Source organism: Struthio camelus, chromosome 1, assembly GCF_040807025.1.
Source record: "Struthio camelus isolate bStrCam1 chromosome 1, bStrCam1.hap1, whole genome shotgun sequence".
NCBI lineage: Eukaryota > Metazoa > Chordata > Aves > Struthioniformes > Struthionidae > Struthio > Struthio camelus.
In genome coordinates, this window is record NC_090942.1 from 126,466,808 (window position 1) to 126,492,396 (window position 25,589).

Consider the following 25,589-nt stretch of genomic DNA (forward strand, 5'->3'; position numbering starts at 1 on the left):
TATGAAATTATTAGAGACCAAGTGAGAAAGTGATTTAATAACAGGAAAAGGAAGACCGTCTAAGTGCTGAATTACTGAAGAGTGGAAGGGAAAGTAAGCCACCTTCCAAAACACTAATACACTGTGCCAGGTTCTCATAAGAGCTAGAGGAAAGAGCTACCTAAATGGGAAAACCACAGGTAAAAGGCAATGACATTTAAGGCCTCTTCCTCTGTGATAAATGATGTATATACATTTTTCACCTGTGCGTGTGTATATATACACATACACAGCAAGAAGGGGCAAGAGAGAGAGAAAGATCATCTCTACTCTGAAGAGTTAAAATACTAGAGAGCTTTGGAACAGCAGAAGGCAAGTAAGATGGTCCTTGTAATTGCATAATTTTATTACAGGATATTACAGGACATGTTCTGTAAAATTTTCTCCTATTTTTGCCATGAATGAAGCAGGCCAGATGGGAGGCAGTAGTCCCACCTTTCTCCCAAAAGACAAAACTGGTACCTCAAAGGACACAATAGCTATGGAGAGCTTGCTAGTATTGTCATATAAGTAAATCTACTGAGTGCCAGCAACATTCTTGGTGCCGTGCAGAACACAAAAGTATGTGGGTCTTGCTCAAAAGAGCTTTCGTGTAAAAGCCTGGCAACCATGGGGAAGGCTTTGAAGCAAGTCACAAGAATACTGGAGTTGTTTTCCAAAAATAACTCCATGGCGTAGACATATCAGTCCCTATTCAGAAATGACTTGCATCCTCAGGATTTGAAATCTCATTGAAGGTGACCTTTGAAAAAGCCTCTCTAGTTTTTTCTTTTGAAAATGTTGTGCCCGGGCAACTAAAGGTAATTTACTCTGTGGAAAGCATACTAAGAGAACTGCAGGCTCCTCAAATGCCACTGAATTTGGAAAACAGAACTGCTAGCCACACAGTGTCCCCAGCTTTCTGCTTACAAACTGGTCCAGCATTGACCCAGTAGGAATAGCACCATCCACTGAATCACCCACCCATCTATAACACCTGCTTCTTCCTTAGCTATTACGCCTTCCCCGTGATGACTCAGTTTAATTGCTCTTAGCTTGTGAGATGAGAGGATCATACCTTAAGATATATTGGCTGAGGGGCATGCTAAATCCCCTACTAATTAGAGGCTTTCTGCAATCTGGGATGCAATAATCCCTTGTCCACTCCCTGTGACTCCACACAGTTGGGGGTTGTTTTGTAACTTTTCCAGCCCTGCCTATCTGGAACGCTTTCCTGCCGAGACACTGACTCACTTCCTCTTTAGGAAGCTCACCCAAAATCCTTTTCACTTTAGCTTATAAACTATTATTAACTCCATCTGTAAAGCAAAACTTTACTCATCAGTAGAGCTAGCTGGGAATTTTCCAGTGATACTTTTTTTTCATTGGAAGATGTGGATTTGTCAAAACATAAATCTCTTTTAGAAAAACACCAGTTTTGCTTCATCAGAAAGATTACTTACATCCAGAGTGGAATTTCTAGTTAAAAGTAAAATAAGAGAATAACTCAGGTTAGCCAAGACATTAGTTGTTAGATCACGGACATAGGAGAACTAGGCTTCTTGGCAAAACAGGGATCTAAGTCTGGTTCCTATACAGTGCCAAAAGAACCATGATGTTTTGGGATAGAGCAAGTTCATGGGCTTTCATGGATGTTGCTTTTATATAAAGTGAGTGGTCAGTGATGCAAGGACTTCGTCCTGATAGCTTCTCCAATTCACATCGGTGCCTAACCCCTGGGTTCAGGAAATACACTCTTTTTCTCTCTCTCTTTTTCTTGAGAAGCTTCAAAAGGTATGAGGTTCTTCCCACATAGTAGCAGGATATTTTTTAAATGCTGAAAATTTTCACAGAAGAGGAGAATTCAAAAGATTCAAGATTAGCTGTAGTTACTGTGTTTACCAATGCTACTGTCCAAAGCAGTAGGTCATTCTCCTCACCATATGAACACACTCACTGTAGCCAGCGTGAAGTGTTTTTCTTAGGGCTGGTGGGAAGCTTCTTGGTGATGCACCTTTGTCAGGAAAGATGCCACTTCAATCACAATGTGTCCTCTGAAGTGCCTTATACTCAATGAATTTCTTATGAATGAGGTGATAGGTTTCTATGGCTGTTTGTCATTCCAGAGTTGTTAGAGAATGGGCACAGTTGCCCATTTTGATTTTGCTACAGGAAGAATCTGTCTAACATTTTCATGGCCTGAAGAGGCAAGACTCAATTGACAAGTATGGCTCTTTTTTTCCCACCCAATGGCTTAGCGTGGATGTCTTGAAGGTGTGGCTTGAGACATTCACCTGAGATTAAATTCTGATATCTTAAAATGTATTTAATAGTTTACACTTTGTCTATATTTCTGCCACTTTGAAAATGCACCTTAGTGCAGTAAGTGGAATGTCATCGTCTGCTGAACTGTATTCCTATTTTGTATTCCTACATTACAGCTCAGTAGGAATCATGGGACTAATGGAAATATTCCCACCCATTTTGGTTTTGCAATTCATTATTCATCAACTGTTGAGCCTTGTTCCTTAGCTTTTACTGGGCATCTAGCAGGATACAGATTGCCTCCCATCTAACAGCCAAGAATTCCTGGAACTGGTTACTACCATGGTCCTACAAGAGCAAGTGTACGCTGTCCAGCATGGCTGTAGGCACTCATAGGTCAAAACAACCAAGCTTCTTTTGCGTCTATCCGGAAGGCAAAGGCTTAGTTTGCTATTTAGCCTGGAAATACTCTACTGTATGAGGACATACTTTTTCCTAGTATTCCTTAATTAACTATGAGATTCCATAATGAGAAAGGATATCCTTCTTCTAAGAGAGCTTTGTCATTGAAGGAATCTCATTTCTAGGGGAAATACTTGTCATCTCTTTCTAGAAGAGGCATTCTTTCAGGGACATTTAATCTTTGCTATGCCTGCCATCCACATGCATGCTGCAGACTCATGTCAACTGCTAGAACAAAAGGACAGGGAAGAGAAACGTCTGTGCAGATGTAATTTTCAACCCAAGAGTGAAGAGTCTCAAAGGGTTTTGACTGCAAAGGAACAGGAAAGAAAAACCCAAGCCAATCTGCCTTTTTCACCCCCTCCATTTGTCATGTGCTTCCCCTCCTTTAGACTGTCAGATTTCACTCCCATTCTACTGTATGGGCACATAAATCTTGCCAGAAATGCTTCACTCACTTAACACCTACCTGCTGGAGCTTAGATTCAGAGAGAGGAAAAAAAACAAAAACCAACCTCAGACCCTGGCAATTCTCATAAATCATAGTGTTGCTAATCTCTTTTCAAGAGAGTCAAATGTAAAGTCATGTTCCTTCTTGTGAAAACATTACTAGCCTGTGGGTGTCAACAGAGCCTTCTTTTCCAAGAAATCTGTTGCATCCCACAGCGACTCTAGAGAAATTGCACTCTGATGACAGTGAAGAGAGGCTGCTAGAAAAACATCACACGCCAGTTCCGTACAACAGCAACCTCAACAAGCACTTGTTTTTGTAAGATCAGCTCTCTTCAGTTTTACAAAAGGCAAAATCAAACTTCACCAGGATTCGTCTTAGGGATTTTGTTTTTACATTGTCATTGTTGTGAGCTCTCTCCCAAAAGAAGTCGCATTTTTCAGTTTTCTTACTCATTCCATGCCAAGATACACCACCACTTTTTCTTGCAACCTTCCTGAAGACTAAACAGCAACTTCAGCCACCTGGCTGTTACCTTTACACCTATCTTTACACTTATTTTTACGCCTTGTATTCTAAGAGTTGGATTTCCTCTGAGGTCTCTTCGGCGCCTAGTAGAGGGTCCATTGGTGGCAGCTGCCCTGTTCTGATAAAGCTCTTGTCCCCACCCAGTACAGAGACCACGCTGACTGCCTCACACCCTTCAGAAACCCAATTACTCATGAGATCTCAAAGAGGGTGCAGGCATCCCATGCAGAGCAACTTAACAGACTAGTACTTGAAAGGTGTCCATAGGAGGTGTCTTGGAGGAAAGAAAAGCATTTTGCAGTAAGCATTTTTACAGCTAAGTGAAGGAAATAAGGAATGCTTGATGAAAGGAGGGCAGAGCATCCAGCATATTACTAAGAAATGGTACCCATGAAGCATTTAAAGACACATAGGACATGAGACTCTTCTATATTAAAAAACAAGTTCCTCCTTGTTGGATCCGGAAGATCCTTCAAATTCATATGCAAGATGATGAGCACCATAAACTGACCTGAGATCCTTACAGTTCCTGCATTAATCGGTATGAATCAGTGGGGTTTACATTTCTATGTATATGCTTTATATTTTACATGTTTGTTTATTGTGGTACAGATAGAAGTTCACATACTTATTTGCATCTATTGGAGGAGAGTCTAGAACTTAGAGTACAATATCGCTGTATTTCTGTCCAAAATAATGACTCGGCGTGTGACCAGTTCTTATGAATTCATGGGCTATCTCAGAATGCTTCACTCTAGACCACACTTTTTCTTTCTGGTCCTCCTGCTTCCCTGTCAGCGGTTACACCACTGCCAGAAGAAAATCAAGACAGCACCTTTTCAAACTGCCCTGAATAAGCAACAGCACATACCACCATCTGTGTCTGTCAGCCCATAAATGCACACCTTAGGCATGAACAGGCAAAGCTTCATGCCTCAGAGCCCTTAATGGGTGAGTTCACTGGCTGACAGATATACGTGTCACTGTGTGATACTTCATTATCAGAAGGTTTGTTACAAAAAAACAAACAAACTTTGAGCTACCAAAAAAAATGTATTTCAAATGCAATTATTCCCATGGAAATAACTGTATATTCAATAGGAAGGTGTATTCAAGAGGAAGCAATAAGCTGGTTCCACTTAACACATTGTGCTTAGCTTTCACCTCCAAAACAGCAGGAGCAAAAGGCCACCTCCTTCTTTTAAAGTTCAGTCTCTCACTTCATTATGCAGTGGAGAGGTCTGGGGAGTTGCTGCTTGAGTGTTGGCTTTAGCAAAATCTCCATCATTTACTCCCTTCTTGTTTTTAATTCTCTCCCTCCCTCCCTCCCTCCCTCCCACATTGCAGCTTGCACTTCCAACACTCAGCTGAAATCAGCACAAGGGCTGGTGCTACAAAGCATCTGGGAGGCAGAGACCCTCCCCCCCCAGGGGGGTCTCCCGTGATGCATGCCTGCCCCTCTCCCTCTGCTCATTTCATTATGGCTCCCTCCAAAATTCTGTGGCGGATCTGGCTCCCAGTCCTCTCCCAGTGTTCCTTTGCCTTTGATCAACCAGAAGTCCAAGAACATCTGAAAAATCTTTTCAAAATCCATCAACAATACGGCAGAAAAAAGGAACAGAAGAAAGAGTCGCCAGAAAGCAAACAAACCAAAAGACAAACAAGTGCATGGTTGTTTTAGACTGACTATATTAGGGATCTGAAAGAAAAATAAACCTTTTTGTATGAATTGTTTCCTATTAAAAAAAATTGTAGCAAATTCTGATCCCTTTAAGAGCACTCATAAGCTGATGATTTATTTTGCTCTGGTTTGTGAATCCATTCTGAGACGTGACAGCCTATATCATGGTTTTTTGACAAAGCAACATCCAAAGGGCTGTTATTTGGGTATATCATAGCTCCACTGACCATGATACCATGATAATTCATGCCACATAAGGCACCTATTCTACTGTCTGAAATACCTTGCCCATCACAGTGCAATTTGTATCCAGGCCAGTTTTTGCTTTTATTGTTAGCATCATCTTCATTTAATATTTACACCATGGCAGAAATTTGAAGTTACAATCAGGATGCAGTTTGCAAAGTGTTAAAGGCTGTATCAACATATGCAATGTTATTCCGAGGAGCTTTCATTCTTGCTCTGTCGTTATCTGATATATTCCTACACTGAGTCCTTCCAAACAGATTTTGACCAAGTGCGTAAATGGGTGAGCTTTGGTCAACAAGGTACCACGGAATTACTCTCAATAGCAGGCTAGATGAAATGTAAGCATCCCCAAGTCATCTAATTATTTTTCAATAGAAGCTAGGGCCAGAAGGGACTTTGTACATCGTCACTCTTGATACTCCAGACAGTCTTGTTTTGAGTTTGGTTCTGTGGAAAGAAAAAATAGTTTTTTTCATTGACAGCAGAGGACAAGTAAAAATTAGCACATTTCAAGGGACATAAAAAAGTCCATTAGAAAATGGTGTTTAGAGAGAGAGATTTTTCATCCTACAGCGCAACTCTTCACCATGTTTCAAAATAAAATATTGAGGAAAAGTATATGGCTATGCTTACTAAACATTATTTTTCAAGTCTTCTATAGGTTTAGAGAGATTGGAAGAGAGTAGTATTGGAATGTGACAAAGAAAAATAGGGGGAAAGTAGTGGTAGTTTAAATTATATCCTTTTTTTTGGCTCTGTTTACTGAAGAAGTTAATAATGGTCAGTCATAAGCTGATTTGGGTAATGCTCTGTTCGCTTATTTCTCCTGTAAAACTGAACTTCAGCTCAAATCCAAACCATAAATAGGGGCACCCCAGGAATTTTGGGTTGCTTGAAATCTGATTCCAGATATCATTTCAGTATACGATCCAGAACCGAAATCTAGTTCTGAATACCCTCAAATAGCAGTGCTGTACTTCTGGGGCCACATATCCTCAGCTGGAGCTTCTCTCCGTTCAAAATTATGCTCAGGGAACAAGAGAAGGACAACCTCTTTAAAAATACTTATGAAAATGATGGTTGAACAAATTAAAGTATTTCCTAAGTGTGTAATCTGCCTGGAAAAGATTCTATAAACAGAACTACCCATGAATCAAAAATCTCTTTAAATTTTTATTGTAACTTGAGTTAAAGTTCTAGGATATTCAGATTTATGTGAAATTGAGATAAACTTCCAAGATTCAGTCACTTTTAATAGCATGGGATACAGACTTCTCAAGCCTGCTGCGAAAGCTGAAATCTAGGCCAGCTTTTCTTCCACAGGCTGAACTTAACATTGGTAAAAAAGGCTTCATTCTCTTCTCTCACTTTCTATACTGTTAAAAAGAAAACGAAGAATATCCAGGATAGCTAAAAAAATTGTTTCTGCCAATTCATGCTGGCTCTTCCACCTCGATCAGATGCTTTGTTTTATACGTTTATCAGCCTTCACAGATATGCTAAATCTGTGCAGAAGATATACCGGCTCTTTGCAAACTCGACTAACTTCAGAGGTGACCCAGGAATCTGTTCAGCACATTGCTCACCTAGCACCAGTCAGAGGCTGAGCACTGCTGAATTGGCACCTTAGCCCATACAAAGCCATTGCTGCCAACTCCACACAGAATTTTTCTAAGTCCTTGCTCCAAAAAAAAAAATCTCTCTAGCCAAAATCCCCTCCTGGCCTGCAAATATGTTCAGGCATACACCTCTGTGCTGTAAATGAAATATCTGGCGTATTGCAAAACCATACTGAAGGAGCCAACTGGAACAGAGCAGAACTAGCATTGGGAGAAGGTGTTTGAGCTGTTGAATTTAGTGACTACACATATGTCATATCCAAAGAAGCATTACACATTTCACTTTAATAGTCACATTGGTGGGAACGAATTTATCACCTGGTCTTTTGACACCTGATAACTGGTATTCTGAGAAGGACTTCTCTGATTACCTTACTGTGGAAGACAACCATCTGTAACCTTGATTGCAAAGGAAAATAAAGCCATTGTGTTGGTCCAGCTTCAAGAACAGGAAAAGTAAAGGACTCAAGATGTCTTGTTTAGTTCCAGCAACATAGTTAATGCAGGAAATTTGTGCTCAGACCACATCTTTTAAAGTTCAGGCCAAAGGAAGCGGGGCCAGTCTTTGAAATTGATAATGAACACTAGTCAGAAGGCTGCAAATTATGGGTGCCTTTGGATACGCAAAACGTTTCTAAAGAGATTGGTACATTGAAACATTTTAAAATTTGCTATTATGTTGTTTCTGCTTGTTAGATTTCAGCCCTTCTTAAGGGGTCATGCTAGAAAGGGGAGAGAAAAGGGAGAAAATTAAAAGTAAGTAAGTACTCAGGATTTTGACTGTTTCCTAATGAAGTGGGAGACAGACTGAGCTCCATGTCATTTGGGGCAATGAAAAGACCGAAGTGTCAAAGTGGGGTGTTCAACATGAGATACAGAGAACTGTGTGAGTGTATACAAATGCCAGCAATCTGATTTCTCCTCTTTGGTATACATGCACTTGGTTTTATTTCAACAGAATGCACAAAGTATTACATAAAAGCAGCCTGAAATAATGAATTGGTCCTAAATTTCCAGAGCAGCCAGCAGTCATGAAATACCGTGCAATGTTTGTAAAGCACTACATTAAACCTTTGCTGGACAGAACTTAATGTTAACCTAATTTCTCTCTGGGTTTTGCTCTCTGAAGAGGTAAGCAGAGAAGAGTAGAAAAGAAGTCTGGAGGGGTTCTCAAGAGCCTTTGGTCTATTATTTTCCTGTGGGTATAATTCTCTGTACCCGGTAGATGACTGTGTGATCTGGTATCAAAAATCTCCAACAATAAATAATCTATTAAGCTCTTGTTAAACTCAGCACTCTGTAATGCAAAATAAGTTGAAAATGTGAAGAGTATCTGTAAGGTCCCACATGCTTAGGAGGATATGACTGCACAATAACTGATGAGACAGCACCTGGCCGTGTTCAGTACAGAGATCCTTCCTAAAAAAAAACCTAATGCTTGTTGCTGAAACTTGCAGTAGGAAAACACTCCTCCTAGTGTGTCCTGAACAGACAGCACTTCCTCTTTCATAAATCTGAACATGAAACAAGGAAAATTTTAAGAGGGGAGGAAAAGGGAACATAGCATCAGCTTGGAAGTGCACAGTCACTATCTACACAAATGAGTAAAACGCTTCCCTGGGCTGTCTTTGGCAGCAGTCTGTTAACTTCATCCCCCCATCTCCCGTGTGTGGGTGCCCAGCAAGTGAATGCATCTTCCACACATTGTCCGTATGCACCTTCCCGTCTTCCAAACACGAATGCCCAGCAGGCCATTTGTTGGTCTTTTCAAGAGGTCAGTTCTCCAGGTGCTCTGCTGTCAGATGGCAGCATCATCATGCTAAAGCACTGTTGATGCCTGCCCAAGTTTCCCCTCCACGGCCTAGCTCTAGCGGACTGCTCTTCATGCTACCACTCCTCTCTGCAGCTTCAGGAGGTGCATGCTCCCCACGGTCCACCCAAGACAGGCTCAAGCCAGAGGTGCCCTGAGAGCATGTAGGAAGCCTGCATGGAGTTTCTGTTGCTTAGAAATAAATCTTCCCTTTCTGGAAGGTTTTTGGGACCTCACTTCCAGCTGTGGTGATTTTCCACACTGGCCTGTGGTTTGCTGCAGTTTGCCTGTGTGAAGCCTCCATGTCAAGGCTTTCCCTTCCTTCCCAACTAAGGGGAGCAAACGGCTCCCTTCTCCTTGGAGCTCAAGATACACAAGTGCCTGTCTGGGATCTCTTCCTCATTTGGAAGCCAGGTCCTTTTGACACCTAAAGTACTGTGCTTCCTCTGAGCCACCTTACCCAAACCTGTTATAATGCATTTTACTTAATACCTAACATGGAGAGCCCTCAGTGGCGCGGCCAAGTTCTCCCATTCTCTTCTATTCTGCATAAGCTCCAATTAGAGAGCCTTCTCAGGAGAAAGCAGAAGAGGCATGTTTTTTTTCCTAAAAGCCTAAACTAACTTTTGCCATGTCTGATGGAAAAACTGCTCCTCTTTGGCTGGCATTTTCCTATTACTCTTGGAGTAACACTCCAGTGTTCACTCGCCAGTGAACTCTTGGGCCGCAATCAGGGGACAGGAGCAAGGGCTGCTCCCTACGGGAAGGGGAGCCAAGAGCCCAGTGTAATAACAGGGTAGGTATCAACTCTGCTGTTCACTAGACACCCTGTGCTCTTCACTGGCCAGGCAGAAAAATAACCCCAGAAAGAAAAGTGTGGCTGTCTGCTAGGTGAAGGACTTGAATTAGCTGGTAGCAGTGACTGAAGAGCACAAAGTAATGGGCAGAGCCATGCCAGCGGGAGTGGGGATGGAGTAGAGCAGCAGCAGAGGAGAAGGGAGAAGGTGCAAGATGGTTTTCTTGGAGGTGGCGAAACATAATACTAGTTCATCTGTTTCTGGGACTGCACCTTCAGCATGCACCGTGCTAGTGCAGCAGGAGAAACCTTGACTAGCAGAAATGGGAGCTGCTCATCCTTCCCTGTTCACTGCTACATAACAGCAAGTGATCTTTACTCTCTGAAGTATCTATTTGCTTACAGTTTACACAGGTGAAATGCAGTCCTACACTTGTTCTTTCCCTTTTTCTCTGTGGATGGGAGTAAAGAGCTCTTTACCTCTCAAGCTTCCAACCATTGGGCTAACAGCAATAACTATCAAACCCCACTTTAAGAAAATGCAAGGTTCACAACACTCAAGAGGGATCGATTATCACATCAAATAGTCTTGGCAATATTTCGAATTTTCCATGACTTTATACATTTCATGTGGTGCAGCCGACTTAATATACAACCCAGAAAAAACAAGCTAGCCTAGCTTGGAAGAATCTCATATACTTCAAGGTATTTGTCTAGGCTCACTAAGCTCATTTTTGGTTTTGATTTAAAATTCTGCAAGGACACAGAACTAACCACACACTAGCTACTTCAGATGAGGCAATGTGGTATTTAAAAGTTTAATATGGTAATTTTAAACCTGTAACTTGTTCCTGCTCACCCTAATACACTAGCCTTGGAGCCATTTTTTACAGTTTATCTTTGGAAACTGCATATATGCTATGCATGAATCTTATCCTTAACTTTGTGTTTTCTATACAATTTTTAAAAAGAAAAAATAAATAATAGTTTCTTCCTGTTTATGCATAGTATCTAACACAAATATATGTGAAAAAACCTGCAGCAAAAGACCCAATCAGATCGAAAATGCCAAGATGGGTAGAAGTGAGATCATGTTTTCAGTTTGGTACTATTCTTAATGAAATTGTATTAGTATAAGAGCGTATGCACAATTTTAATACTCTTCCAGGTAGGTTTATGCTTTTCAATACATACTTATTTGATGAGAATGAAATAAAAGCTATTTTATTTTTCTACCTAGTATGGTTTCTTTATTCCACAGTAAATATGTGAAGCACATACGATGCTAAGGAAATTCCTTTGTCTGAGAATTGGACAAATTTGCAGAGAAAACTGGAGTGTGTTCCTGTCAGGTGAGCTTCTAGACCTGCTAGGGTCAGACCCTCCAGCAGACGCAGACAGTTAGAGATTAATTATGTTCTAGGTAGTCTCTGCCCCATGCCATTTTTCCATAATGGAAGATAAGCAACTATAGGACCGTGGGACATGTACAATCCTGATTTCATCCCCAGAGGATTTTGTTTGTAGCTTGCGTAAGGCACTGTCTCCTGTCCTGCCTGTCTCCTTCTCCTGCCCTCTCCTCCTCTTTTTCTTTCTCCACAAAAAGTAATGAAGCACAATGTTTCTGTGCAAAATACGTTCCCATTGTTTCCCCTGTAGCACACTGAGCGTAACATAACTCGTTCCCATGATTCAGTTCAGGAAGAGCATCAAGTGAGAGACTTGAAGAGCTCCATATGTTTAGCCTGTCAAAGACAAGATTGAATAGCATTTTATTATAAGTACCTTATGTACTTTAATCTAGCAGAAGCCAAACATGAATCAATATCTGGAAGTTAAATCTGGACGAATTCAAGTGGAGATATAAGGCACAATGTTTTAAGATAATGATTTATTATTTGTGCAAACTACCACATGAAGAGGTGAATCTTTTATCTCAGGCCCAGGTGCCTTTCTGGAAGGCATGCTTTAGGCAAATACAAGATGCTGAACCCAGGATAAGGGTAGCTGGGTGAAACTTTCTGGAAGTCAGATACCCTACAGTTCATTCAGCCTCAAAGTACAGGAATCTATTAATCATATGATTTCAAAACATATTTCTCCTGAATACAAAGAATTCAAAGCAAAAAAAAAAAGCCAAGAAATTAAAAGGTAAATCTATAATTCATGCTATTCAAAGTGGGTAAGCCACAAGAAAAGATGACAGCATTTTCTTCACCATGGAAACATACAGATACTGAAGAAATCGAAGTGTTGGTTGTTGTGTGAAAGAAAACAAAATGGGGGCATGAGGGCTCTGAAGTGAGTTGTTAAAAATGAAAAAAAAAAGTTGAGGAAATCTGGGTGATTTTGTTGCAGACACAGAGTATAAAGACCCAAGAACTTTGTTCATAGAACGTGTTCTGTAATTGCAGCAGAAGGAAGGCAATGAGAACAGACCAAAAGACACGTTTATTGGGAAAGATACTGGTAAACCCCAAAGACCACAACCGAAAAGCAAGGCATGCAACTACAAGTTGAAGAGGAAAGTTGTAAGAAAGAGTAGGAAGAAGGAAGATGATGAAAAATCAGAATTGAACTATCCAAAAAGTCAAGTGAGCAGTTAATAGATTTATGCCATTTCAGAAATCTGAACTGATTTTAAAATCATTCTTTTATTTTGTGATAGTGGAAGGAAAACAGTGTGAAGCTATTGGTGACCATTTTTCAATTCAGGAACATTTTCTGTTGCTAAGACATGGAAGTGTTTTACTGATAGTCTGAAACTGCTTATCAGCAAGTACACTATTAGAAATGAATGTATAAACTGGTCCATTGGGGATGTAGAAATCAGTGTCACAAGAGCTACCTATGGCTGAGGGCTGTCTTGGGAAAGGATAGCTGTAAAGGATAGCTGTAAAGTCAAAGCCACCTTTCTGGTTGCTGGGAGACTTAAGCAGATGATTTGGGTGGGAAAGCCCTATCTGAATCCAGCTGTCTACAATGCCAACATCTGCATATGAGATAATGATTTAGATTCCTTTTAACATCGACTGGGAGACAGGCACTGTGATGAATCTCTGCTTATATAAATACCTGGAAAAGGTAGGATAAGTTGTGCCCAAGAAGTGTCTCTGTCTTTCTGCTGACTCCAGAGTCTGGATGAGATGTATGGAATTATGCAAGATGAATCCTGCCTTTAGCCTCTGCGCTTCAATTCCTTAGACAGATAATGATATTTCTCTATCTCACAGAAATATCACTAGGATAAGGCCACTAACAACTATGGGAACGTTACTGAGCTGTGGCATGATAATTGAGGGAGATGTTGCCACTATGAGAGGAAGGAAACTACAATTATTAGTTCATGAAAGGGATGCATCACTTGCAGTTCATTGTGCTGCATACCTGAAGTCTTTTGACCTGTAAATTATGGGATTGTACGATCTCATAGCTCTCCAGTGTCTCCAAAGTCTCTTAAGGAAGCTGAACACAGCTTGTCCTTGTACTCAAATTCTGGTACATTTTCGCTTTCCCTTCATTGAATATTTTTCCTCTTAGGATGTAGCATCTCAGTCCTCTTGGGTATTGTTTCTTCTCTCCTTGGAGGAAGTTGGGTCTGACTTATCAAGGTTGAGGTCCCTTTCATTCTCAGCAGCTTTGGGAGGGCTTCCCAAAGTCCTGGGACACCATAGTCTGCTACTGAGTGGTAATGGGGATTAGAAAAGTACACTTATCTTCTTTTTGCCTCTTTCTTTTTCTGAGAAAAAAGCCACAGCGGTTAGCCAATAATTGGGATCTTGAGGTTTGTTTCTATTGGGAAAAGAAATTGGTGCTGGAGTTGGGTAGTTTGTTGAAATGCTGATTATTTACACAGGATGTAAGGAGCCCTGTTTCCCTGAACTCAGCGTGAACAGACAATAGGAGGCAGTTTCATTTCTCATTTCAAGGCTCTTTTCAGCCAACACAGTCCATAACACATGTGCTTTTTCCCTTGGTCTCTCTCTCTCTCCCCAACTTTATCTTAGCAGCAGGTGACAAGTAATTTTCAGTGTTGTCCTCATTTTGTATTTCTCTCTATTCCTTTTGCCTCAGATAGGACACATATAATACCCAGCTGGTGTTAATTCAATCCCCTGGTCTTTTTGTTCTTTTCATTTGCATTCAGGCTAGTTTTAAATGCTAGCTATCATTGTTTCTCCTATCAGAAAAAAAGAGGGCAGTAATTTGTTCACCATTTTGCTGAATAGAAGGCGCTATACTCACCAGCTTCAAAGCAGAGATCTGACTGCCTATAGATCAAAGACAAGACATGCTGAGGGCCATTCCCTGGTCACAATAACAACACCTTAGCTGGAACTTCCTCAGACTCTTCCCTTTACTTGCTGGCATGTGTGATGGCAAACTGCTGAGGAGAAGTTTATTTCCTGACACCAATGTTTTCCAAGCCAATAACTTCATTTTTGGAAAGCCCTGTCATAGCATTTTGTGTTCACTAGAGACGCTTCTCTCTGAGGGTGCAAAGTCATAAAAATAGAAATAGTTCTCCCAAACATGAAAGTGTATTTATATGAAAATGGTGAGCTATTGCTAAAGTACGCATACAATTCCCTTTCTATACCAAAGAGACAAGCTAGTTTTGTCATGGTAGATATGGTACTTCCTTACAAGAGTAAATCCAGTGGAATGATCTTAAGTAATCATTCGTTTAACTCACCAGACCAGTGAGTAATATTCTGTGCAGTCAATGGAAGTAAACACTTGCTCTGAAACTGAGACCATTCTCAGACGACATAGGAGCTTAGAAGGCTTTGTGGCACCATAATACATCCAGTATATCCATCTTTTTTCAATGTAATTAGAAAAAATGCTAGTGGACTGGTATGGCTTATACTTGTTTTTGACCTAAACCACATCCTAGGCCACCATTCTGGAAGGTTATGCATGATGGGCAGGTAGACAGAGGGCAGTTTACCCCCAGTAAATCATATGCTCATATGAGACAGTACACAAGAATGCATATGCAAAAGCTTAAGTTCACTTTTTGTCTGAGCAAAAATCATTGCTTTGTATATTACTTATTTTCCAAGCTGGCTTGCAAGTAAGTTGTTTCCTGTCAAACTGAGCCTCCACATTTTGAAGGGATCTCATAAATCAGACTGATGACAGAGTAGAATATAATGCTGAAGTGCCCAAATACCATTTTAAAAATCAGGTCAGATAAATCCTGGCTATGAAGAGAGTCAAACAGTGGAAAGAAGACAAGAGAACAAAAAGGGGGAAAAAAAGGAATGGATATCTTTCCTGTTCTCATTTAGCTTGAATAAGAAATTGGGAGAGGAAAGGCGGGAGGAAGGGAGGAAGAAGAGAGGAAGAAAGAACTAGAATAAAACTATTCCAGGCTCCTTTATGACTGACAATCTTTATTATTTACATATAAAACCAGACTGGACAAAGCACTAAAAATACTCAGTATCTCATTGGGAACAATCCTACTCCAGGAGGGAAACGTAGCAGTTGACATACGTGGCCTTTTTCTATCATTAGCCTCTGTGATTCTGTAACCATTCCATCCACAGCATGTATGCTTCTCACAAGTCTCTCTGTAATAATAGTACCAGAAATACAATCCACTGCAGTTCTCGTTCTCTACACTACTGAGGAATGGGCTCTTTTTTAATGCCTGTCATACTGGTATGGACGTTGATGACAGACACCCTGATGCTCCTCTCAATTCCACCAGTTTTATGCTAGCATAATTCAAGTGGAACAAATGTACAAGTGGAAAACCTCATACAGGTTTTAGGGTGATTTTTACAGACAAGAACAGATGCTACATTGTGTTACAAAACTCCTGAAGGAGATAGCCACTATTATCTGTCATTGATACACACCCACTAATCAGCCTATAAGCAATTGTCCTGACTTTTCCACATTCTTCCACATTTCCAGGTGCAGATTTACCCGACTTGATTATGCTAAATGCATTTTGTCAGTGTTGCAGCAGAAACTGTATTTTTATGGGGCAAAATCCTCCCTGACCTGATGATAATAGGGACCTTTAGTAGGAGAAGTACACTTACAAGTCGTGTGAAGAGTTTGGGTTAACATCAAATTATTTCTTAAAACACTCACTGGGAAGATAGAAAGTTATACAGAGCATCTACAGCCTTTAAACCCCACCCAATGCTTGAATAGCCTATGCTGTGCTTCTCTTTTCAGGTCACCACTTAGCAAACAACTTCAGCTTGTTTAAGTATGTGGATAGTGTAACTGAAATCAAAGTACTTAGGGACTTTGTTCTATCATTTTTTGTTTCAGGATCTTTCCACTGATCCATGTGGATCTATGCCAGGCAAATATTATCTAGGTTGACACTCCTTTCCATGCATTCAGCTTCTCACTGCAGACCTTAGGCTTTATTTCTTTCGCTCTGAGTTTGGTACGGGCAGAGTTCCTGGGGAGAGGGGGACCTCTGGGCTGGGCTATACTGCATTTCTTACTGCAGTTTCTCTTGCAGCACACTGTGAAGTCCAAAGGCCAGTCCAAATAAAAGTGACTGTCTTAGATTTTTAGATTCCAAGTCAGAATCACTGCAGTTCAGAGCAGAAATATCTTCTGTCTGCTGATCAGCTAAGAGTTCTTTTAGCCTTTTATTCTATGAGAAAGGGGTGACTTGTTTACTAAAGTTACAATAGGTTGTCTTGAACACATTAATCACGAATTCACCTTGGTAGTTTCTGACCCAGTTGTATTAGTTTAACTGGAGAGTCTAGGGTGCTCCTCATGAAAGCATACACTTCTTATTCAAGCTGTCTAGTCTGTGAAGTTTAACGTTTAACTTGACAGATGATTATTGCAGCTCTACTTGCATGGACTGGTGTATCAAATGCCACTTCCTCTACTTACTTTTCAGATTCCTTGCACTCATCGTGCCATAACTTCAGAGGAGGAACACAGCCTTTTGCAAAAGTTCTGAAAGCCTTACTTTATAAGCCGGAATGTAAAGTGATAACTTTATGAAGTATGTTCATATTTTGGATAGGTGAATGAGGGAGGAAGCAAGTGCATGAGTTTGGAAAAAATGCATTTTTTAAGCCAACAATCCAGAAGCGCAAAGCAGGGCTGTCAAGTCTCTGGAAGAAGAAATTAAACTGGATTGTACTCCTTCATCATGAACAACAATATGGGCTTTCTGAACGTTACCGAGTCATGGATTTTGACATAAGATTTTAGGCCACCACAAAAAAAAATCTGTTCAAATTCATCTTCACAACACTTCTGTTATCTAGCAACTTGCCAATTGCATAATAGAATGAAACTGGGCATGCTGCTTTACATTCGACACTTTGATTTATTTACATTTTGTGTAGGTGCCCAAAGATCATCGGATAATGATTGGTGCGAAATTCGCATTATTATTATTATAGGATCTTAGATGATTAGGGGTTCTTGGGGATACTGTCACATGAAAGGTGAGAAAGCCAGAGGGCTTTTTTAAACCTGGCTTTCTAAACAAATGAGATTGGTGCATTCCCACTGTATGTGTATTTGTAATTATGTGCAAACATGAGTTCCTAGCAATACTTTTTGATCTTGTCCACCTATTAAAAAAAATTAACATGAAGAGAGGAAGAGCAAATTTTAGTCAAATTTCATTAAAACAGGCGGAGAAGAAAGAATTCTTCAACATGGGAGAAAAGAGAAAGCAAGAGAAAGAGAGAAAGAGAGAGAGAGACTTTATAAATGTCTAGCTATGGAAAAAAACTTCAGCTGCAGTTCATATCTTTGTAGAAATCAAGCTGACCAAACTCCTTACAAAAACCATAGTATACAAGGCTTCCTCTATTCTAAGGCTTGGAGAGCTATTTGGGTTTTTTGTTTTTTTTATGCAGTGATATTTTCCTCCACAGTATTCCTTACACACACTGCTTGGCTACGTATGAAGGGGCTTTAAACAAGGAGAGGCTGGAATATTTAGAGGGCACAGCTAGAAGTAGGAGAAGGATTCTGCTTCACCATCTAACTTCCCTTGCCATCTAGAGGAAATATCATTAGAAAAGCAAGAAAGCATGGCACAGTAAATCACAGTATTTTTTTCTTCTGAGAGCTTCAAACATACAAATGAATTCTTGCTAGATAGCAAGTGAGATTATATCAGTTTCAAACAACTGACTCAAAAAAAAAAAAATGCAAGCACTTTGAGAGTCCTCTCAGATTCAAAACTGCAGAGATCATTTTGCAGAAGTAAGCTTTGCTCTTGGATTACAAATGTTTCTGCCAAATCTCCGTTTCAAGTGCTTGTGTCTGTGTGTGAGTGAGAATGTAAGAGATTATTAATCCTTGTAAACAAGAATTCATAATAATGGAGTTATTGACATTTTCTTGGCACTAACATTGCAGATGGGATGCTAAGGATAGGAAACATTCCCACTGTTCGATGAAAAGAGGGTCTTGCTAAACACAAATAGTAATCATTCTCCAGGAAGATGTTTTTCATCATCTGATTCTTGATAACTACAAATAAAGGACTCTATCTGACTTTTATACACTAGTTCTACACTCAAAGAGGTGGAAGGATATATTGAACAGATTACAATGGAGTGCATAGGCACAGTGATGAAATTATAAACAAAGTATGTGTGTACCACAAAGGTACATGTTTTAAGCAGTGTTGTGAAGCAGAGGTTCACAACTGCACTTGCTGCCTTGGTTAATGGAGAAGGCTCCCTTTCTTGTACTGTAGCTGAATTGCTTCAGAGACAAATATCAACATGCAGGCAGAGGATGAAATCAGAATTTGTTTGTTAGCATAAAAGAACTTTTATTAAAAGCCACCAAAATGAAATGTTACCATTTCTTTTTTCCTTAGCTATGTCATAAAGCTATGTGAAAACAGAAATACAGTCAGTACAGTCTGATACTTATCCTTCTCCTTCCCTTCATTGCTAAAGCCTGGAAGAACTCAAATGAAGCATTAGCACTTCCTTGGAGAGCTGGAAAGGTAAAGAGTCCTGCCAGCATGTTGTCCTCCTCGTGCTCCCAGCGGAGCTCTGCTCCCATGCTCCGATGCAATAGCAATGGGCTGTGAACAGGTCAGAAAATGCTCAGAGAGGGTAACCAGTGAAACCTGCACCAGGCTAGAAATTACCCCTTCTATCCCTCCTCCACACATGTATAAGCAGAGCAGTCTTGGCACCTCCTAAGGCTCCTGGGGTTGCCTGAGCAGTGTTAGGGGGAACAGCAACCCTGGGAATCTCCTTACACCACAAAGGAGCAGGATTCAATGAATCCTGAGCTAGCACTGGTGCAAATCAGGCCGCTCAGCACCATCCTCCATGGGGGCAACAGCCCAGAACCAAGAGGAAAATGATATAGTTGAAGGAAGTAAACCCAAATCTTCACCAGCAGGATCACACTGATGCAGCTGCATAGCTTCCCATCCAGAGCCATCAGGCCTGCCAGCACATTCACAGCGCACTCCAGGCAGCAAGTGCCTCCGGCATGCTCATGGCCATGGAGTGGGGAGGGTATTCAGCACACCTGGGGAGCAGCAGGGCAACAGCACATGCTCTTGTGGGGAGCACTGGGAAGGAGGTGGCAGAAAGCAGATTTAGACTTTGTGGTCATTCTGCTTCTTGAAGCATAACCCATGCAAAGATGAAAATTAACTGATGTTGTACCAACTGCTAGTTTGTGCCATTGCAGCACATAATCCTGAGTTTTTAGGGATACTCAGAGCCAGGAATTAGCAACTTCTCCTACCCATATGCTAGGAGCACACAGGAGCAGAAGAGCACTTTCCTCTTGCTTGGTCCATCTGTTCTACCCTTATGGGGCAATCTAATCCCTTTTGCATAAACTGGGTCTGCCTGCAATTATCATGCCACTGTGAGAGTCTGAAGGTAGATCAAGACTGATCAGGAGGAGTGAGATGCTAGTGTGAATCACTGTTAAAAATCTTCCCTTCTGCTTCCCCTTCCCCTTTTCCATTCCCTTCTCCCTTCCTCTTCCCCTTCCCCTTTCCTTTCCCCTTCTACTTCCTCTTCCCCTTCTCCCTTGCAATCTTACTTTTTGGCTAGAGAATAGTAATAAGATGTGTAAATAATCAAATGGTTGGTATACGGGGCTGGGGGAGAAGAAGGATTAGTAGTAAGAGGAGTTGAAGAGTTTGCCATGATACTGACAGCACTTAAAGTTTCCTGTTTCATTTTTAAATAGCCATGACAAGAAAACCTAGGAAGGTCTGGCCAGTTCATAACATCTAAGCAGGGAAATGGTTAATTTAAGCTATGCCAATGCCTGTTATGGCCATAGCTGCAGGCTTAGGTTGCTTTTGAAAATTTCCTCTTTCATTTTCTTCTTAGTCCAGAGATAGCTTTGTATTTTGTGGCCTGAATGAGAATGGTCTCCCGCCATGAACTCTGAATATCTAGGAAGATGCTTTCCCCCTTTCTTGTTCCCTCTTGCTGCAGGATTATGATCATTCTGCCACATGGAAGCCATTGTCTGCTGGGGTGCAACATGAGACAGTGCAACACTAGACAAAGAGCAAAAAATAAAAACTGAGAAGGTTAATAGCTGCCAGTGACTGAATTACAGATTTTGTAATGAGGATGGATCTCCATAGCCATAGCCCAGCCTTGGAAGATTATCGTTAGCACTTGTCTGGAAAGTAGATTCGACTCTCTGGCCATTCTCCTCTGGCAATCTACATTGCTGATTTGAAGCACATTTTATATGAGTAGAGACCCTTCACTGCACAATAGAAGTGTCCATTTGCAGCCAAATGACAACACCAGGAAATGTGAGTTATCAGGCTATCTAATGACAACGTCAGCATGGATGTGTCATTGCTACTTTCACAAGGTATCATAGAGCCTTGCATAAAGTCATGTGAGAGTGAGTGAGAAATCAGCTGAATATAATAAGAAATAACAGAATAATTAACATGAACTCTATGAGGAACTGTTTGTCTGTAAAGGTATGTGCCGGGTTCTCTGTGTAGCAGCTCGTTATTCAACCAAGCCCTAGTAAAGCTTCATTGTCTCCACAAAGCACAATATAAATTAAAAAAAGCTTCATTTTCCTCATCCTGTCATTGTAATCCATAATTCCTTTAACCAATTCATAATCTTCCTTTTTCCCAAAAACTCTTCCATGGCAGTTAGAGGCATCTAAACTGTTATTAAACGTGCTAGCTCAGGAAGAGGAGGCAAGCCAGCCACAACTGCTCAGAAAGAGCAGCTACACAACCCTTCAGTTTGCAGGCAAGGTGAATCCGAAGTCAGCTCAAAGAGTCAGAAAGCGTGCAGATAATAACAGATTTCTGGTGAGACATGGAAAGTACCAGTGAGGTGAGTTCTGCAAAGAATGTCAGGCTGACTTTGGGAGGTTTTCTTGGAAAGTAGCTTTGACTTTGAGAGATATTCAAATAAACTCAGTATTGGCAGGCTGTGTGGAATCTCACCCACCCTATGACGTTGCATTGGATGCAAAGGGAAATCTCAGTCAGCAGCAGGAAGGGAGGAAAAGAAGCACTGAGCTGGCTGATGCTGAGGGATTAGGTCTAACATGACATGACACACTGCTGCTACCACAAGTCAGCCTGTATTGCTTCTGCCCCAGTCATCCACCCTTGAACAGGGTAAATATTCTTCCTTTCCCTACTGCCAAGGAATTGCTAACGGACTGCTGACAGATCAACAAGAACATTTGTTTTGTTTTTCTCTTCTTCTTCTCTTTATTTTTAAAAAACAGGTATCATCCACTCATCCATTTCTCTGTAGTCTAAGGAAGTGTGTGCATCCACTTGTTGATTCAAATAGCCTTTTGTCAACTGTAAAACGACTGTATGCTGTTATGTGAAATGCAACAATGCAGCATTAGGCTTTCTTGCACTTTGTGCAAGAAATGCAGTCATGCAACGGTCTTAGGTACATAAAAGCTGCATGCCAAGTCTGTGCTGCACAACCAACAAAAGAGCAACACAGTTATAGGGCAGGGACATCTAACTACTGTGTCCCAGTTTTTACTGTATCTATGTGAGTCTCTGTAGGAAAAAAAGGCCAGTACTTGAGCAAAGGGATAAACTAGCTGAAGAGCCGCACAGTGAATACACTTCCCTTTTTATTTCTGTCTCTTTTAGTACCCACAGTCACAGTGAATTATTTTCCTTGGACTGCCATGGGTCTGCCAGAGATCTCCCAGGCAGAAATGCATGGACCCAAGTAGTGTACTGCATGTACAGAATCACAGAATCACAAAATATTTGGGGTTGGAAGCGACCTGTGGAGATTATCAGGTCCAATCATTGTCAGGATCATGAGGTCCCCCCCGCTCAAGCAGGGACAGCTGGAGCAAGCAGCCCAGGACTGGGTCCAGTTGGCTTTTGAATAGCTCCAAGGAAGGAGACTTCACAACCTCTCTGGGCAACCTGTGCCACTGCTCAGTCACCTTCCCAGAAAAAGGTCTTTTCTTGTGTTCAGGTGGAACTTCCTGTGTTTCAGTTTGCGCCCGTTGCCTTTTGCCCTGTCACTGGGCACCACTGAGAAGAGTCTGGCCCCGTCCTCTTCACACCAAAAGTAACCCAAAAACTTAGGCAGTGGTTGGTATGCAAAAGTGAGGCACGTAATAGGTGTAAGGGATGTCTTAGCAGAAAGAGAAGAAGAGACCAACCTTAAATCCAGTGCTGACAGTGACTCAGAAACGAAGGAATAGGAACACAGATCAAGGAAATGTGGGTTTGCAAAACATTCTTGGAACAGCAAACCACGCCCCCTGAGACACCCAGTTTCCAAATAAGCTGCAGTTTAAATAAGCTATCCTAAGAGCAGATGATATGTTTGCGGTAGAACAGATGCTTCCTGGGAGCAGGTAGCTATCACTGTACAGAAGCAGAAAAGCAGTTATACTAATAAGGGAACAAAAACCTCCTTTCAGAATAATAGTGCAAATCAAAAACAGAGTAAATAAATTTATTTTTGCCTATTTTCATCTTCCTTTTTTTCTCTCCTTAACTGTGTATGTTAGAGAGACTTTATCATTCATATTTCGTTGACATGCAAAATGTGCGAATTAGGGGCATGATGGACAGGCAAAGGGCAGCTGCCAAAGCCAGGAGGCAAAAAAGTTTCTAAAAGCTGCTAATTTCATAGATCCTTACTGTTGCATTTTGTTTGTTTGCTTGTTTTCATCTAGTACATAGTAGGCTCTGGTAAGAATCCCCCAAGCTGATATTTTTATGATTAGAAAATCTCTATATGTTATTTATGTCAGAACCAATAGAACAGTTTATGTGAAAAAAATGTGTTGCAGCAATCAATTCAGATAGACCAATTTGTATGCAACTGAAACTGATCAGGCCTGTAAAAATGATCGCCAAGTCTCCTGAGCCTTATAGAAATATGTTCAATAAAGACATTTTTAATAAAAAAAGAAATAAAATATGTAACTTCAGATTCAATACATAGCTTCAGATTCAAACGGAAAGCAAACCTATTGAGAAAGAAGTGAGGAAAAGAATTTGCACTTCAATTAAAGCCTGACTGCTTTTATACAGTCGTTGATGCAGTGTGGATGTTTCAGTAAGGAATACGATTTATTTTTAAATCCCAGACTGTTCATTCAAATCCCATTTGTTCATGAAACTATATCAAGGAAAAGTGCCTAACTCCAGGACAGCTTCTCTTCTCAGACTTAAGAAAATGCAGTATTTCTATATCTTGAAGCTTGTATTCCTGTACCTCCACAATAAGATTTTGTTGCTTTCACTAGTTATTTGAAAACCCCGGTGCCTAGCTAAGGTAGTATTTGTAAAAACTGTCAGTCTTTCCATCTGCCCGCTCTCTCTGTCATTTTAGAAATATCTAATCAGAAAAGGGAGATGAGAATAAGACTAGGAAACGTGTTTACTTGCACTCGGCACTTCTTTGACTCATCAGTGCTCAGAGTCAGGCACAGGCCATACTCAGCCTGACACGGATGTGACTGTGCTAAATTTTACTTCTTCTGTGTTAGAAAGGATCTATGAAGACCTTTTCTTGTAACAAAAGAAATTTGAAGGCTGTTAGCTGTCGGTGTGAGAGGTCGAATAGCCAGGTTACAGAACTGGCTGCTGTAAAACCTCTGTACCCCATCTAATGCAGACACCTACACGTGGGGACCCTGCCTCGAGGGAATTATAAATATTAGTTGTGAAATAATTACACCAGCAGGAACAAAACCACAGAAGTGAGACATCGCTGCCACAATCACCAACCCAGACGATGGAGGCAAACAAGAAGTGTTGTTACCAGTCACCATCAGCTGTACCTAGGCTTGCGTATTTGTGGGATCCAGGAAATGAATGACCTTTGGTGTGACATACGCTTAGTCACTAATGCACTAAAAACAGTCATCCAGCCTATTACCACACTACACTACTAAACTATATGCACGTTATAATTCCAAAAACCAAATATTCCTGTGAAACCATTTCCCCCGGCCTTCTCTCTTTCCCTAGATTTTGTCCCTTTCAACTTGGAACTAAAAACTCCAGACAGTAACATGAGAAAAGCAATCATTAGAGATGCATTTAATTAACCTCCAACATTTAGACTCACAGGTACAAGTGTAATCATTTCTGATGTCAAGGTTGCCAGTGACATATGGCAGCACAACTTAGGTCTGTGTGGAACAGAAAGAAATGAATGTCTGAAATGAGTAATCAAGCTCACAGTGAGAAATAGGTGAGGTAGTTTGGAAGATGAGATCAACGAGTTATCTTTTGACATTGCAATATCATTTTCTGTGAGCTATTTCTTTATCTGGGAGAACTAGAACAAATTCAAAAGCTTGACAGTGACCATCAGCAAAGAGGAATATGCCTTTACTAAAGATATTTATTATCCTCTCCTGATACTTAGTGATGTGCTCCATCAGATTCAGGTCCACTAGAAGGTCAAGGAGGCCGAATCTGACACCAGCTTCACAGAGACGAGTCTGGAGAAACACCCTCTGATTTCATCTTACAAAAGAAAGAGTTGTTATCACCAACTCTCAAACACCCGTTTCAGTCATGTGTGCATTAACTCATGCCAAAATATTACCAATACACACTTCCTTGTTCTTTTATTTAGATAAACCATAAAAACATCAGATTTTTGTTGATAATTAAAGTTAGTCACACATTTTTCCATGGACTGTGTTCATCGAAAATTGTGCCTCTAAAAACACAAGCCTCTCTTTTTTGGCATTTTAAAGGAAAAAACATCTAAAAGCTTCATTTTACCAAGGTTGGTTTCTTCATTTTGACCTGCAGGTAAATTGCAGTTTACTGTTTGCATGATGGTAATAAATTTGAACATCAAAATGAAATGCTACAGCATTATCAAAACTGATACCTGATACTTCTCACATAACCTAAAGAAGTATTGTGCCAATGATTTAAAACTGTAAAGTTTTATTGTGATTTGCAACAAGAAGAACCATTGGCACAGTACTACAATATTCTCTCAGGGAATCATTCACATTAATCACAAAGGCAGATAAATATTTTTCAGGAATGATGTCCATGTGGTTAGCTGACCATAGAAGACATGGAGATAAAAGGCATGCCTAAGCTCTTTTAATAAATAATTTCAAATTATTACAAATACTGATATAAAAATTTCATATTCAAAATCCTGGGTTTGAGGGGGGAACAGCAGAAGAAGAGCTGAGACCCAGAAACAAATACTTTATGTTGCATG

General features: G+C 40.6%; 1 protein-coding gene across 2 annotated transcripts in view; it reads left to right on the top strand.

Moving 5' to 3' along the window:
• Window positions 1–25,589, top strand: part of LOC104147126 (uncharacterized) — a 221,630-nt gene that overhangs the window by 192,419 nt on the left and 3,622 nt on the right. The gene's annotated exons all lie outside the window — the stretch shown is intronic.